This window comes from Rhinolophus sinicus, linkage group LG07 (genome assembly GCF_036562045.2).
Source record: "Rhinolophus sinicus isolate RSC01 linkage group LG07, ASM3656204v1, whole genome shotgun sequence".
NCBI classification, from domain to species: domain Eukaryota; kingdom Metazoa; phylum Chordata; class Mammalia; order Chiroptera; family Rhinolophidae; genus Rhinolophus; species Rhinolophus sinicus.
The window spans coordinates 31,372,332-31,388,030 of record NC_133757.1 but is presented as its reverse complement, the minus strand read 5'-3'; the positions used below and the strand labels follow the sequence as shown (position 1 = coordinate 31,388,030).

Sequence of the window (15,699 nt, the reverse complement as noted above, 5' to 3'; positions counted from 1 at the left end):
AGTCTTTTGCCTATTATCACACCTGACACATTACCTAGGGAAACGTACAGGCAGAGAACAAAACATAAACACAATTTATATCATATACACTATGGTTGCAACTATGATTTTTAAAAATCTATTGAAGAATAGTGGCAGTTCTTTCCTCTGACTTTCCATTGCTACATAGCCTCATTCATCAATATATTGTGTGGGGGTGGGGGGGATAGGAAGACATGGGGAGAAGCAATTTGGGAATTGCTGAGAAAATTATATGGGAAACGGAATCACATGAGTCTTTCCACCTCCACCACAATGCCAAAACAAATACTCCAGATTCATACTGTGTCAGCAAAAAAAAAAAGAATATCTCCCACTTCATTTTTCCCATCAATTTACTCACAGACTGTCTTAAGAGAATAGCAGAATTCCCAGGGTGAGGGACAGAACTATGAATAAAAAGCAGATGTGTCTGAAAGATAGGCCTTCAGGGAATCTATCCATATGCAGATCAAGAAGCCTCAGAGCAGTAATTCACCCTAAGGGGAAGATGAATCAAATTGCACGAGTTTAGTTTCTTCCCAGGACTTTAAAGACTAACAGAGAGGGATTTCCTCAAAATCCAGTACAGGCTGAGACACAGAAACTTCTTATTACTGTGCTTCTTATTACAATTGGGAGGGGGACCAGGGAAAAAGTAAGTTACATTGTGTCAGACCAGTTCAGATTTTATGGAACTATTTTACGATCCCAGGCATATGAAACACCACAGAAAGCGAAAACACATAATCCCAAAGTAACACTACCAGTGTGTCATTTTCACCACGCAAAAACCTTCCATGAACCAACCAAGCAATATGTATAAAAAGTTCAAACCCTTTAACCCAGCTATATTCTCCTTCAGGGGAACTATCATAAGGCTATAAACCTAAATATGGAAGAAATTCACTTCACAACCATGTTGAAAGCAGGGCAGTTTACAACATCCAAAAAAAAAAAAATGATATCCCCACCACTTACTGACTTCATTACATGACACGTCTCTTGACCACTCGGCCTGGATACAATACAAATTCAGGCTTGATTTGTTCATGAGGCTCAGATGAGACAATATATGGAAGAATCTAATAAGCGTTTCTAAACCCCTCTACTATTTTAAAAGTATAAATATGCAAAAAGTTTATATTGGGCAAATGAAAGAATAGTAGTAAGAAAAACATCAAGTATTCTAAAAGTATATATACACCTGTGTTTTGCAAAACCCTTGTGCAGTGAGCCCTGAACTAGTTAGCTAAAGACAATCTGTGGCAGATAACAGAGCAATTTTCAGAGGCCCCACAGCTAGCAGCCACTATTCAGTCACACAGGCCCCAAAAATGGAAGCCATGGGTGAAACTAAGCCCATACCTGTTCTCTGTCCCCACCCTTGAGCCTGACTATTCCAGATCTCACCTTAACTGAGACTGGAAATAAAGCATTCACTAGAGTGCCTTGAGTACGACGGTTGTTTAGTGAGCACCAGAGAATCATTTAAGCCTGTAGCAAGTACCTGGAACATATAAGTGCTCAGTAAATGAAAATTGTTATTCTTATCGTTACTATTATAATTAAACGAATGATTAGCATTTTTATAACTTCTTAAAGTTTATATAACTTGTTTTCAACTCCCACAATGATCCTACAAAGAGAAAACAGATTCACGGAAGTTGGTGATTTGTCCCAAGTTCATACTGCCAACAAATGCTGAAGTTGGGGACTTGACTGCCAACCGAGCCTCTTCCTCCTTGACAAGGCTGGAATCTCCTAATAATGGCCTCAAACCTTCCCTCTATCATAGACATGATTCCCAACATCCAGTCTATCTCCAGCAGTTAATCAAGAATTATGGCAATCCTGCTGCCCCTGCTAACCACAGACTGATTTAAGGAAAGGGCAGTGACCCAATTCTTGCCAATGACTTAAAGAAAAGTCTTTTGGGAGCTTCTGGGAAAGATTTCCTCACTACTGAGGAGATAGGAAGACACGGCTTCTACTCTTCCAGTGGACGCTTCCTATCTTGATCTGACCCTTCAAACAACTGTAGCCATCTTGGGACCATGACTGAAATCAGATTGAAAATGAAACCAACACATCGCAGGGACAGAGTGAAGAGAATCACAGAGAAAGCAAAGTCAGAGCTCAGACATTCTGCTCCTGGCCTTTCTACTACATGAAGGAATTCCTCTCTTTACTAGTGAGGCCAGTTCAGGTTGGAATTTCTGCTCCTTATACCCCAAAACATCCTACCTGATACATCATCTACACATGCCACTTACGTGTCAGACCCAGCACACATATTCTAACCATATGCAGTAGCTCCATGTCTTCAAAAGGGCGGGGGTGGGGGTGGGAGGGGCTTTCTAAGCTTACATCAGATCTAATTCTAATTTCCTGAAATCCTAAATGGGCAGAAGAGAAAAGGAGACAGTGGTATGCACAGCTGTACGAAGGGAACACATATTGCTCGTTCCCACCACATGGCTAACTATAGAAGCAAAGACACCACACTGATTCCCACTGTAGTTTCCAACCCCTCTCCCATGACCCCCACCCCCACAAGTGACAACATACTCTACATCTGGAAGTCTGATGTTCCTCAGCTGCTTCTCGCTGCCCAGAGAGTGCTGTATTGTGCACTACCAGGAGAAAAGACAAGAGGAGGGAAAAGGAAGAGGAAGAGAAGGTTTCATCAGAGCACATAGTCTTTTCTTTCCAGGGTAATAACGACTATTTGGTTAAAGCATCCAAAGTTACTTGTGAAATGTGTTTGGCAAGTGATACTTCAAGTTCCTTTTTCAAAAACGACAGTACAAAATATAAGCTATTCAGCCGTTCTTTGACAACACTTCTTTGAGACCACTGAGTGATTTTTATTGCATGCCAGATATCAGCGAATCCTTCGTATCTTTCTCTAAGACCATAACATACGTGAATTGCAGCTTTCTAAAATCCAGATTAGTCCTTAGGGCTTAGTCCTCTGGGTACCATCCTCCAATGAGAGACAGTGTCTAGTCAACATCTTCCCAACATCTCTGCTGATCTCAGCCTCAACCTTGATCTCGTCATGTACTGTGAGATTCTCCTCCAATCCATTTCACTCATGTCCCCCCAAAGCCACACTATCAACCTATCATCACTGGTGCCAACCATCACTTCCGAAATCCAGAGCTGTTGTGAGAATTAAGTATCCCTCTATAACCCCAACTTTCTATCCTCCACAAGTCTCCAATTCCTCAACTCCTATTGCACCTAGTTTTCAACCTCCTTGAGCTCTTAGGCCCCTCCTCCTGGATTTCCTCCCATTCCATCAGTTTGCAGTGCTCTCCTTTCTTCTCTTTAGAGCCTAGAGCTCACAATCAATCACATCAATTGCTGTCTCTCTGGCACCCCCACTCTTTCCAAGCCACCAATCTCCAATCCCCATCAATGCAAACATCCAAACATTTCCACTCCTATAACTAGTAAGGCAAGTTCTGCTAGAAGGAAATCTCTCAACCTTACAGATTAATGATGCAACATAATGATCATTTCCAACACAGACTAAGTGTTTGGAGTGACTCAGCAACCTTTTATTGTACCTGCTCCACGCACACCATGGTTATTCAGAATCTTAAGTGCTCTATTCATCCATCATTTCTAGCAGCATAACAGACAGTGAACAGCTTTGCATCCTGGTTTTGCCTCGTAGTAGCTGTATATCCTCAGGCAAGTTGCTTAATCCCTGCGGCTTCAGTTGTCTCATTTGTAAAATTAGGAGAATAATTTCTTCTTCACAGGTTGTTACAAGAAATTAGTGAGTTAACATTGTTAACATAATTTTAACAATGTTTAGAACGTAGTGTCCAACACATGTTGGATACTATTTGACAGAGAGAATTAGGCTGTTGGATGGATTTTCCCCCATTTTCTTTCCTTCAGCTATTCCTCCAGTTTACTCATATCCACAGGCATCCTCGTCACTTTTCTGCCTTTCTCAAAGAAAGATGTGTCTGCCCTTTTATATTTAATTTCTCCAGCAAATATCCCCCTCTCCAATTTTCTATATTTTGAACCTAGACCTTTATACTGGGTTCTCTTTAGCCTATAAATTTACTCAAGTGTCTCTCATCTTGAAAGCAGGAAGGAAGAATGTCGAGGGGGAAGAAAACCCCCCTTCAGCCTTACTACCCTTTCTAACTTTCTACCACCAATTACTTTCTTCCCTTCACAAACCCAGTCTTTTCAGGACCAGCCTACACTGATAATCTCCTCCTTCCTTTTCTCATTCCCACCTCAATGGAATGGAATTTGCCTCCTGCCTCCCTTATACACGGCTCCAGGTGTTTTTGACATTATCACCAATGACTCCTAATTGCCAGTGGTAGCTCTGCCAACCCTAATGAACTGATGTCTCTAGCATTTGGCACTGTTGACCTCTCTCTCATTATGCTTTCCTCCCAAAATTTCCACAACAGGAATCTCTCCTGTTTATTCTTCTTCACCACAGACCTGTACTTCTCACTTCTTTTCTAGATCCTTCTTCTGACCGCTCATTATGTTGTGTCACTTATTCATTCATTCAACAAATGTACTGAACACTTACCATATGTCAGGTACTTTAAAGCTTTGGGACCAGGTAAGCAGAGTCCGCTGAAACAACCCCAGGGCACTATTTACAGTGAGATGCAACTACTCAGAAATATTAATGGTGCTTTCTGAAGTTGTGCAATGGCATAACTATACATAAGACTAGTCTGTGTCCTTATAGTTGGTGTAGTGAAAAAGATCAACACATAACTAGCCAATTAGAGTAGCAGAAGAAAGGTACAATCACAAAGGTGTGCTCTGGGTATAACAGGAACACAATTTTTTGACCCATCTCACCCTTCACCCTTCACACACTCCCCAGGTAATTATATCCAGCCATGTGATTTCAACTGAGGCCATTAGCCAATGATGCCCAAATTTTGTATTGCTTGCACAGATTATCAAATTTTTGTCCAAACATCTCTACCACGTGCCCTATAGGGCACCAAGCACCAGGAATATAAATGCAAATAAAGCAGAAGCCTTACCATGAGGCATTAACCCTATTTCCCATCTGTACCATTTCAACAGAAGCCTAGTTCACCACATGCTTGGACCTGTCTTGAAGCCCCATTCAGAATTATCTGTTTGAAACACAAGCTAATTTTATCACCCACCCCTACTCCTGCCCAGCTCCTCTGTTTAAAAGCCTTCAAGGACCATTCTTAGCAGCCAAAGCAAAATCAAAACTCCTTGTACCTTAGTGTGACACACAAGACCCTAAATCATCAAGCTCCTGCTTGCTCTCCGGGCACCCAGCCCCCTGCACACCAGCCACACCAAGCCACCCTGAGGAACTGAGCCGTTCCTCCAACCCACAGCACACTTTCTCACCACAGCACATTTGCACCTATTGCTCCTGCTGCCTAGAATGGCCTTCCTTGGATGGTTCACCTCATGACTTTCTGTGATTCTTCAATGGTTTGACCAACCGAGAGCATGGAGTCTTCCAGCTCTGAACTCGCACGGAAGACGGTCACTTGTGGAACTCACCACAATGCCGTGATTGTCTGTTGTGATGCCAGGGGTGATGCTGAGGCTTAGCTCCCGGCAGGTGAACGCAGGATACGGTGAGGCCAAAAAGCAACAACAACGGAGCCGTGGATGGGGGGTTCGTACCACTATATTCTCACTGGCAGCCCTACGAGACACAGGAAATAGGATCCACGACACCCACGCATACTAACATAGCCACAGCAGTTACATACAAAACAATAGTGGCTAATGGCTAACTGGTCACAGCTGATGGCCAATTAGTTACATGAGTGTTTGCATGTGTGGGTTATATAACTGAGCTAGCACCTTTCCATGTGAGACCGAAAGCCTGGAAACTGCTCTCCTGGCCCTTTCAACATCTGTCCACACACCTGTCTCCCCTGGGGAACTGTACGCCTTTGACCCAGAGCCCTGTACTCTCTGTGGACCTTCAGCGCCCACCACCTGTCCGGCACATGCTGGCTGCTCAGCCTGATGCAGACGTTAATGCACGGAGTTCATTTAACATTGTTTAATCACAATATTTTTTATGAGAGACTTTAGAGGTAATTAATTCTATTTCACCGATTCAAATGTCTCTTCCAGCTTAAAACTAATAAAATGATATATATGTATATATATATATATATATATATATATATATATACATATATACACACACACACACACACATATATATATACATATATATATATATTTTTTTAACTCCACTGAAACTTTATCTTAACATAGCCTGTATGTGCAGCCAATTAGGTATACTATCATGTGAGAATTTATAAAGGAAGCAGAATGTGCCAGGACGATTCTGAGGTGCCAATTTTGGTGCATCAGCTACTCAATGTCATTTGGAATTTGAGGTAGACCTGCATCTCTAATAAAATTAGAATATATGGTTGCTTATATTTTATCTTCTTTGAATGTGGAAGACAGTCAAAGAAGTCAACCTAAAGAAGTAAAAAGAAGAGAAAAATGGGGCTTAATTTTTGATATAATGACCAGTCCTTTTATTATTGGAATGCCCAATTAAGAAAAACATTTTTGACAGTATCTTATTTATAAGCATTTATTTATTTATTACCCAGGTACTTTATTTATTACCCAGACTTTTTCTGAGAGTGTTTATGAGTTTCTAAGTTAAGATAATACCCTGCTACCTGGTAAGCCTTGGAACTTAATTTGCCAAACAGCTGGCCAGCACTGAGGGCAGGGTCTGTGTCAATGAAACAAAACGAAGCTTCAGACTCATATGCAATGGGACTTACCCATGGGTCTCCTTGGAACCACACCTAGAATCTAGCAGTCACTGCTCTAATTCCAAAAGAGAGAATGAAGACATTGGGGAAACGTCTGAATCTTAAAAGTCAAGGAAATACAATACTTCTTAACAAATCGTCTTATGCCAAAAATACCACAATGGCTGTCTGCACTCCCAAATCCACTAGCTAAACTCTCCAATGTATCTTCTCATTGTGTCTCAATAGCCATGCAGAAGGAGCCCTATAGTTTTGTGCAGGCTGCAGGGTTTTCAAAGAAAAAGAAAACTTCCTTGGTTGGTTTCCATGGCCTGTGCTTGGATACTACCGAGCTATACACACACACATACACTCATGCTCCAACCCTTTTGACAGCTATGCACACACATATGTGGGGAAATAGCAAATTAGAATATAAAAAAGAAAATGTCATTGACCAATGTGCATCGGATTAATGTGAGCACAGAAGAGGGCACCTGGCCCTTAGCTCTTCCTTAGGATTTTATCTTTGACCCATCTCACATCTCTCTAGAAACACTCTCCTTGGGTACTTACACACACACACACACACACACACACACACACACACACACACACACGACTTAAACCGAGTCTCTATGCTGACAGCTCCCAAGCTATATTTCTTGCCCAGAATAACTAACTGCTCATTTGGCTCTCTTTCCCTAGAAGCATGGAGGATATAAAGTTAATGACACCAAAGTCTTCCCTTGCTTTTTCAACACAGATGCAGAAGAGTAGCTTAAAACAATTAGGAGCTACCAAAACTACAGGAAACAAATTTGGCAGGGAAAGGGAAGCAGACACTCAGAAACCTAGTGGCCTAGTCATTTACAAATTTGTTTTTGCTGAGAAATCCTTTGTTCAAATAAAATCTTACTTAGAAACCCGAAATGTGAAACCAAGGATAGCACACCTGCTCAGTTGCAGAAACGACAACCAAAAGGAACCCTAAGCAGGACGCTGGACATCTCCCCACACACATTGTCCCCAGGCTCCACACCAGCCCCTGAGACTCCGTGAAACTCCCAGAAATCTACAAAATACAGTTCAAAAATTATTGGTCAAGATCCATGAAGGTGCTGTTTTTAATATAAGAATCAACAGTTAAAGCACAAGTTGGGAAAGCTAACTGGTAATAGTGGGAGAGAATTTCCATGAGTATGAAAAGTAAGAACAAAATGTCTTTAAAAATAGTGAGTTAGATCAGTGTTTTCCCTATGCCAATCACCTCACCACAGTTTCTCAAAGACAGTAGATCCCAATGACAAGGGAAAATGTAAAATTAGTCAGAATTTGTTTAAGTCCTATAAGGCCAGGTATTAACTGCTATCTTTCCTATATCATATCTTTCTTATATAAAAGTCCTATATTTCCAAAATCTCTTTTGATTCAATTAAGTTTAAAAAATTATCCAGAGGCAAATTTGAGCATTAGGATTTACAACTCAACCAGTTAAGGAAACTCATAATAAACAAGAACACATCTATTAAGTATTACACAGAAAACAGATCATTGGAGAGGAAAAGATCAAATTATTGTCCTCTAGAAATATACTTTATGACACCACAATCACCAAAAACATGGTCAATTGATTGGTTGGTTGACTGTAATGGTACCAATTTGGTTGGTTTGGTTATTTCGACATTTTATAGACAAAAGCTCAGTGAATCTGAAAAAAGAGGGAAAAAAATTAGTGAAAATTCATCCCACCATCGGGAAAGCCTCCCATATACTGAGTGGATACTGTATAGAGAAATTGCACAAAAAGAAAAACAAGTATTATGTTTAATTTTTTTCATATGTTAAGAAAATACCATAACAACCATTTGTTTCAATAAAATCTGTTCTGAAAAAGCATAAAATTATTAAGTATTATATAAACCAGTGGTTTGCAGCCCCACCTGCACATGAGATTCACCAGGGGAGATTTAAATACCACTGATGACCTGCCATACCCTAGACCTACTGAATCAGAACTTTTGAGGGTGGGTCCTTGGCACCACTGTTTTTTTCCTTCCTCAGGTGACTCTAATGATGGATCACTCAGTTGTCAATCACCAACCTGGACAAACCACTTCTTTTTGATAGCAGTGATGCCTTTGAGTTTGGGCTCCCCCAATTCGTGACTAGTTAATAATGATGGATAAGGTTGCTTTTTGCTACCTTGTTTCCCTGAAAATAAGACCTAGCTGGACCATCAGCTCTAATGCATCTTTTGGAGCAAAAATTAATATAAGACCCAGTATTATATTATATTATATTATATTATATTATATTATATTATATTATATTAATTATATGACCCGGTCTTATATTATATTAAAATAAAACCGGGTCTTATATTAATTTTTGCTCCAACAGACACATTACAGCTGACGGTCCAGCTAGGTCTTATTTTTGGGGAAACACGGTAATTGCCTGGTTGACCCATATCTAACTGAAGAAACAGCACTCTATTCTCCCTCAAAGCAGATATGACTTTGCTGTGGTGTGGGTTTGCAGGTTGTTTTTTTTTTGTTTTGTTTTGTGATTCCTTCATGGGCTATGAGTTCAGTTATTTCGAAATTGCAGGTTCAAAGGCCTGAAATTGGTATTTCAAGAAATACAACTGCTTTCAGTAGATAAATATGAGCTCACTCCCATGGAAAGTATTCCTTCAAAAGTAGTAGAATTACAAAATACTCAATTATTACCCAAAATACCCAGTAACCCAATTCCAGTTGGTTCCCCAAATAAGAAATTGCAACCTTAATCTGAAATATGTTAGATAAACCTGAAAATGGTTAAGTTTGCTCAGAAATATTTTTAAAAAGTATAAAGTCAACAAATTTTTAAGTACTTTATGTTGCTAATTTGTTTTACACACATGAACCAGGGAGCCATAAGACAGTGTGGAGAGGAAAGGGTTGTGCTTTTTATGGTGATTTGGAACTTGAAAACTAGATTCAGGTCTCCTCCATAATCTTAAGTGATTAACATTACAGCCATAAGAGAGGCTCATAAACATGGAATATCTCTCTCCAGATGCAGAGAAATGAGCTATTTTCAAGAAACATTGGGTACTCTAAGAAATTGAAACATTAAAAGCTCTGGTTACTGAAGCAATCAGAAGTCAGTAAAAAGTCAAAAAGTTGATACATCATATTTCAAACATTTTATTTCAACTTTAGTCACATAAAGTAAAATCATTCATGAACCTTTGGTTCTCAGATCGTGATTAGAGTTCTGTGGTGCCTTTCTTGGGTAAACCACTCCCAGATTTTCTGCTTCCACTTTTAAAAGCACTTATAACTTAAAGGCACTTGGAAAAAAATTTGAGTGCAAAATCTTTCTAGATTTTTTACTACAGTTTTCTAATCTTTTACAGCTGTATATTCCACACCTAAAGAGTATTAGCTTATTTGTTGATGTTGCTTTTTCGAAAAATCTTTACATTCTTTTTTTTTGATTGAGATAAAATTCACTATTTTAATCATTTTAAAGGGTACATACAATTCAGTGGTTTTTAGTACATTCATAATGTTGTAAAACCATCACCACTATCTAATTCTAGAACATAGCCTTCACCCGAAAAAGAAACCCTATTATCCGTCACTCTCAGTTCTCCCTACTTCCATACCCTGACAACCACTAATCTACTTTTTATCTCTATGGATTTGCTTATTCTCTATGTATTTGCTTATTGTAGACATTTCATATAAGTGGAATCATACAATATGTGTTTTGTGTGTGTATGTGTGTCTGGTTTCTCTCATTTAATATAACATTTTCATGGTTCATCCATGTGTCGATATTGTTTTTTAACATGGCTTACTTTTATGGCCCTATATGGCAATCAACTTAGTTTTCACAGAAATAACATTCTTAGTTTGCCATTCACATTTATGTAGTTTTTAATTAAATCGCAAAATTACAATAGTAAGTACTGGAATAAACAGGTCTATGATCACACACCACCGTAAGCATGCACCTCAGTGATAAAAGCAAAGTTTATTATGATAACAATTATTTAGCACAGGCGTCTCTGTGCTCTGAGCAACAACCAGTACATATTTCAGAGGGAAAGGAAAGGGTTGGTTAACCCAATGAGTTGTTTTAGTGCTGGCCATTACCCAGAGCGAAGGGTTATGCTTGCAGAGGGTATAGGGGCAGTAACCCAATATAACGTCAACTGGTCCCCACAAGAAAACCTTCTATACGTCTTCAAAAAGAAGCAAGGATGTGTACTCATAAAGATATGTATACCCTTCTGCCTCTATAAAAGCTTTACCATCCTATCTGTCTTTCAAGGAACAGCTCAAATGTGTCATCTACAAAGTCTTCCCTAAGCCTTGACTCTTCATGGTACCTACTACACGCTCTGTCTCCTTCCTTTTAATTTCCAAAGGACTTATCTGTTTTATGGTGTTATAAATAGTACTATAGCTAGCCACACAACGTCTTTTCTTACATACCAGGCTGTTAGCTGATTCTGAGGCAGTTTCTGTGCCCTTATATCACCTACTGCCATCCGCACACGAAAAGAAGTGCTCAGAGCACAATCATTATACAAATATTTAAGGAGTAGAAGTTCAATAAATATTTATTAAGTAATGAATGAGCATATTAACTAAATAACTAATGAATGGTGTGTAATGTCTTACCTGGCTACAATAACTTACGCCATTCATCAATGTGCAGCAAAAGAAGGGGCAGGTGGGGATCTGACAGGGCAGAGTAGTGGGCAAATGAAGAAAATCAACTACTCTGGGTGCCCAGCAGCCATCAGAAATCATGAGTTTCCTCCAAGGGTTTGACAGTAATCACTTTCAAATAGGACACTGTTAGATAATGACACTTCCTGATGTCCTTTGATGTAAAACAAATTAAAAACAGAGAGAAAAATCTTTGTACTCAAAATCTCCCAACGTCTTCAAGTGTGGATTTGTTTTTTTCTCAATTAAATTATCATACTACTTTAATGGCTGAGGTTTTTTAGATATACTGGAAAGGTACGCATAAGAAAATAACTTCCAAATCGGCAATTTTAAAAAGCAAAGCAATTGGTTAACTAAGGAATGCATAAACAACCCCAAAAGCTGCACTGAATACTGTTGTTGTTTTTTTTTTGGCTGTATACGACTGAAAAACTGCCAAGTTCATTTTGATAAGCCATTGTTAAAAACAATAAACATGCCTGAGCTTGCAAACCATGCCATTTGAAGAAAAAGCAATTGAGAGAATTAGAAAATGCTTAAAACTGCAAAGTCCGATTAAAAAGAAAAACTTCTGTGGAAACGGGTTTATCAATAAGTCACCACACTGTACCTACCGCTTATTAATATGGAGGGAATGGAGGGCAAAATATAAAGTGAGACAAAATAAAAGAAGAACAACATCTTCATAAATAAATAAAAAGCTACATCTTACAAACTAATTACGGTCTGCAACACTAACATGGGGGCACTAACACGATGGAGAAAATTAATCTTCCTGTGCTTCATTAAGTTTAATGTCACCACAGTGATGGCCCTGCACTAAAGGAAATAAAATTGCAGGGACTCTGAATACACATACATAAATAACCAAATGTAGGAATTTCTATTCTTGTATAGTAGAATGTCAGTTCATAAAAGTCAAAATAACTTCATCAGAAATTGTTTTCAGTAATTTTAAAATTAGCAGATTCATGGGATTGGAAGGAAGATAATTTGGAATACTTAATGTCCGTTTCCGTATGTAGGCAAAACTGGAATTCTCTTCTACCTGCCAAACAAAATCTTGGAAAATTTCTAATGAAGGAATTGTAACTTGAGGACCAAAGTTCTTTGTTTTGATCATTGACATATCCCAAATGCCCAGAAAGCACCAGGCACCAGGCAATAGACACTCAATAAATATCTGTTCAATTGAACTAAATTGAAAAACATGAAAAATGTGCAATGCAATGCTAAAATGCTAAATAAGTCTGCTTAAAATTCCTTTCTCAGCTTGGTTACAGGTCATGGTGTTAATCACAACACACAAATGGTCCTCATACAAGCCACTTTTCTCAAGTCATCTCCACAGCCATAAATCACATCTTTGCCTAACCAATCACCACCATAGGGGGCAGAGAAGCAGACCGAGAGATGGGGGTAAATTTAGTCCATCTGTTCTGATTACCATTCTTCTGGAAGTTTACCTGGGATGTATCATAATATTCATTTTCATATAAGAATGTAAATGTTATTTAAAATGAAAGGTTTCTTTACTTTAATTGTGCCACAAAGGCGGTTTGACTAAATCAACCTCTCTCATCTATTTCAGAATCCCATCAATTTAAAAAATATATAAATAAAAATATGAGGAAAATGATATGATTAGTTGATTCTAGTCATATCATTTTTGTTCAAAATGCCTGTTAGCAATATGCTTTGAAAACTGAACTAAGTGGCAAGGAGAAGGCCAGCATTGTCATGTTGGTTCCATCACCAATTAACACTATGAGCTTTGCCAATCCTTGTCAACCAGAATCTGAGCTTCCTGGACTGTAAGGTGAAGGGTTTGAACAGATGATCTCTAAAATCTTTTTCCAATTTCCAAGATCCTGTGATTATAAGTGATCAAATCTGGTCACTTAACTCCTACTCTTTATTTCCATTCTTTATTTCTTCAACAGACAGGATGGACACCTTGGGGGTAGAGGGTAGATATCATTAGCCTAGTTTGGCATGACATTTATTGGGGCAGAGGCTAAACTACGCAGAGGCAGGTGATGATTTTAAAAGCTAGTGATCTCAGATACCTGTGGAGAACCTATGTTTCTAAATTTGCAGGACTGAACACTTTCCTCCTGGGTAAAGCTGGCTGTGCCACCAGTGCCCAGCTCTCAGCAAATAAACAGGTAGGAAGAACTAATTAGAGTCCCTTCAGAATGGAAGGCTTTAACCAGTGTGCTTGCTGGCAGGTCTCATCTGACTCAACATTAAAAAAAAAAAAAAAAAAAGTTGTAAGAGTTTCATAATGCTGAATTGTTAAAACGGCAGGCTAACCAAATACCGGTAGCCCCAGGACGTAAATCTGCTTCAAAATTTCCTTGCCAACACTTTTCCCTGAGTCCGAACTACAGGTATCCCTGCATTTCTTCCAGGACAAGACGCAACTGAGAAGTGCAGTTCAGTCACTTGACGGCTTGAAGGCTGGTGTGTTTTTATTACACCACACACGAGAAATGAATATTATTACTACCTGAGGCAGCGGGGAATTAAACAACAACAACAACAACAACGCTGAAAACGATCTAGAAGAAAGGCGGTCTCTATTGCACGGAGAAGTCTGCGTTTGGAAACAACAGGAGATGGAGATCAACGTCGCTCCCTCTCCAGCCACCTGCCCAGAAACTGCTGGAGCGCAGGCCCAAAACCAACAAGGCAAGTGGGCACATGGCTCTCCCTTGACCCAGCAGACGCTCCGAAGGACCCGGGTTGGGGTGGCGGGCTCCCGGCGCGTTGCTGGGCGCTGGGGCAGAGGGGGAGCGAACCAAGCACCTTCTGCCAATTCCACGAAACCCAGCCCTAGAGCCTCGCGAAGGATGCCTGGGTCACCTGAGCCACCGCGCCCTCCACAGCCAAGCCGGGGAGCTGGGAGAGAGTAAGCCAACGGGGTTCTCTGGCTCACATGCTGGGGATCCCGGAGTCTCAGTCGCCCGCAGGGACCGCGCCCGAGGCACCTCGCGGGGCCAGGCTTCAGTGCTCCGAAGCCGCCCGCAGCGCGCAGACCCCCGTTCCGCCTGACCCCGGGCCACGCCGGGCCCCAGCCCGGCCCTGCCGCGTCCTCACCTCGCGTCGACCGCTGCAGCCCAGGTGGCAGTGCGCGGACATGCCCCCGGGGCGCACCCACTGTGCCGCGTCTCTGCGCAGTGGCCCCTTCCCGGGACCCAAGCGCCGAAGTCCGCGCTTCCGAGGGGCGGGGAGTGGACGACGGGGCGGAGGCTCTGGCGGAGCTGGGCCGGGGGGCGAGCGGGCAGCGCTGGGGAAGGAGAGAGCGGCGGGGAAAACCTCAGTGCTCAGCACCCCCAGCTCAGCCGTGGACTTTCTGCCGGGAGAGCCAGCGGGATTTATCCCTGGGATGCGCTTTACGTGCCGCGACTTGGCGAGGGGTGAGGGGCGCGGGGGAGGAGGGACGCCTCGCGGTTATGTAATGGATGGGCCACCGGTGTCCCAACCCAGCTCGCTCGAGGACTGCCCGACCCTCCCCGGGGAACACCTCAGCAAGCAGAGGGGCCCGCTGTTCCCCAAAAGAACTTTCCCCTGCAGGGTCAAAGAGCAAGATCTCGAAAAAGAACGCAGACTCCGGTACAGTGTATGTGACAGGGATCTGGATTCTGCCGGAAACTGAGGCCCCAGTGTTAGTTCAACGCGTTGTCTCTTGGAGTTAGATGGACCTGGATTCAACTCTCCTGAGTGACCTCAGACAACTTCTAAGTCTCTGAGCCTCACTTTCTACACCAGTAAAATGAGAGTACCGGTAGTAATAGTGTTCACTTCATGTGGTTGCTGAGAGGACACAAATGAATGAGGTTCAGGGGCCGGGTACCTAACGCGCCCCCAGTAAATGTTACTGTCTCTGTGCTAAGGTTGGCTCAGCTCCCCCAACTTCGCCTTAAAGGGGGCTGTCTCAGCGGCCTGAAGAAGGAGCTGCCTGAGTCTGCCACGAGGTAGTGCTCCTCAGGCAGGTTGCAGGCTCATCTTTCTGTAAATGTCTCTCCCTTGCAGAAGTGAGTTCTCAAGTTCTCGGAACTGACAAGGTCTGGGTCCAACCTCTTGGGGTCATCCTTGCTACTCAACAACATCGTCATAATCTGGGAGCTTGCTAGAAATGCAAA

The 15,699-nt window shown here is 41.4% G+C and overlaps 1 protein-coding gene across 7 annotated transcripts in view; it reads right to left on the bottom strand.

Moving 5' to 3' along the window:
• The window catches only part of SLC16A12 (solute carrier family 16 member 12), a 184,963-nt gene that overhangs the window by 154,557 nt on the left and 14,707 nt on the right, over positions 1 to 15,699 (bottom strand). For 4 of the 7 annotated variants that reach the window (XM_074339410.1, XM_074339404.1, XM_074339409.1 and 1 more), the window contains exon 1: positions 14,654 to 14,793. The exons of 1 other annotated variant lie outside the window; for it this stretch is intronic. The gene's annotated coding sequence lies outside the window, so the exon portion shown is untranslated. Of the gene's footprint in view, positions 1 to 14,419; positions 14,555 to 14,653; positions 14,794 to 15,699 lie in introns of those variants that run through there. 2 more of the 7 variants (XM_074339406.1, XM_074339407.1) reach the window with 2 other exon arrangements.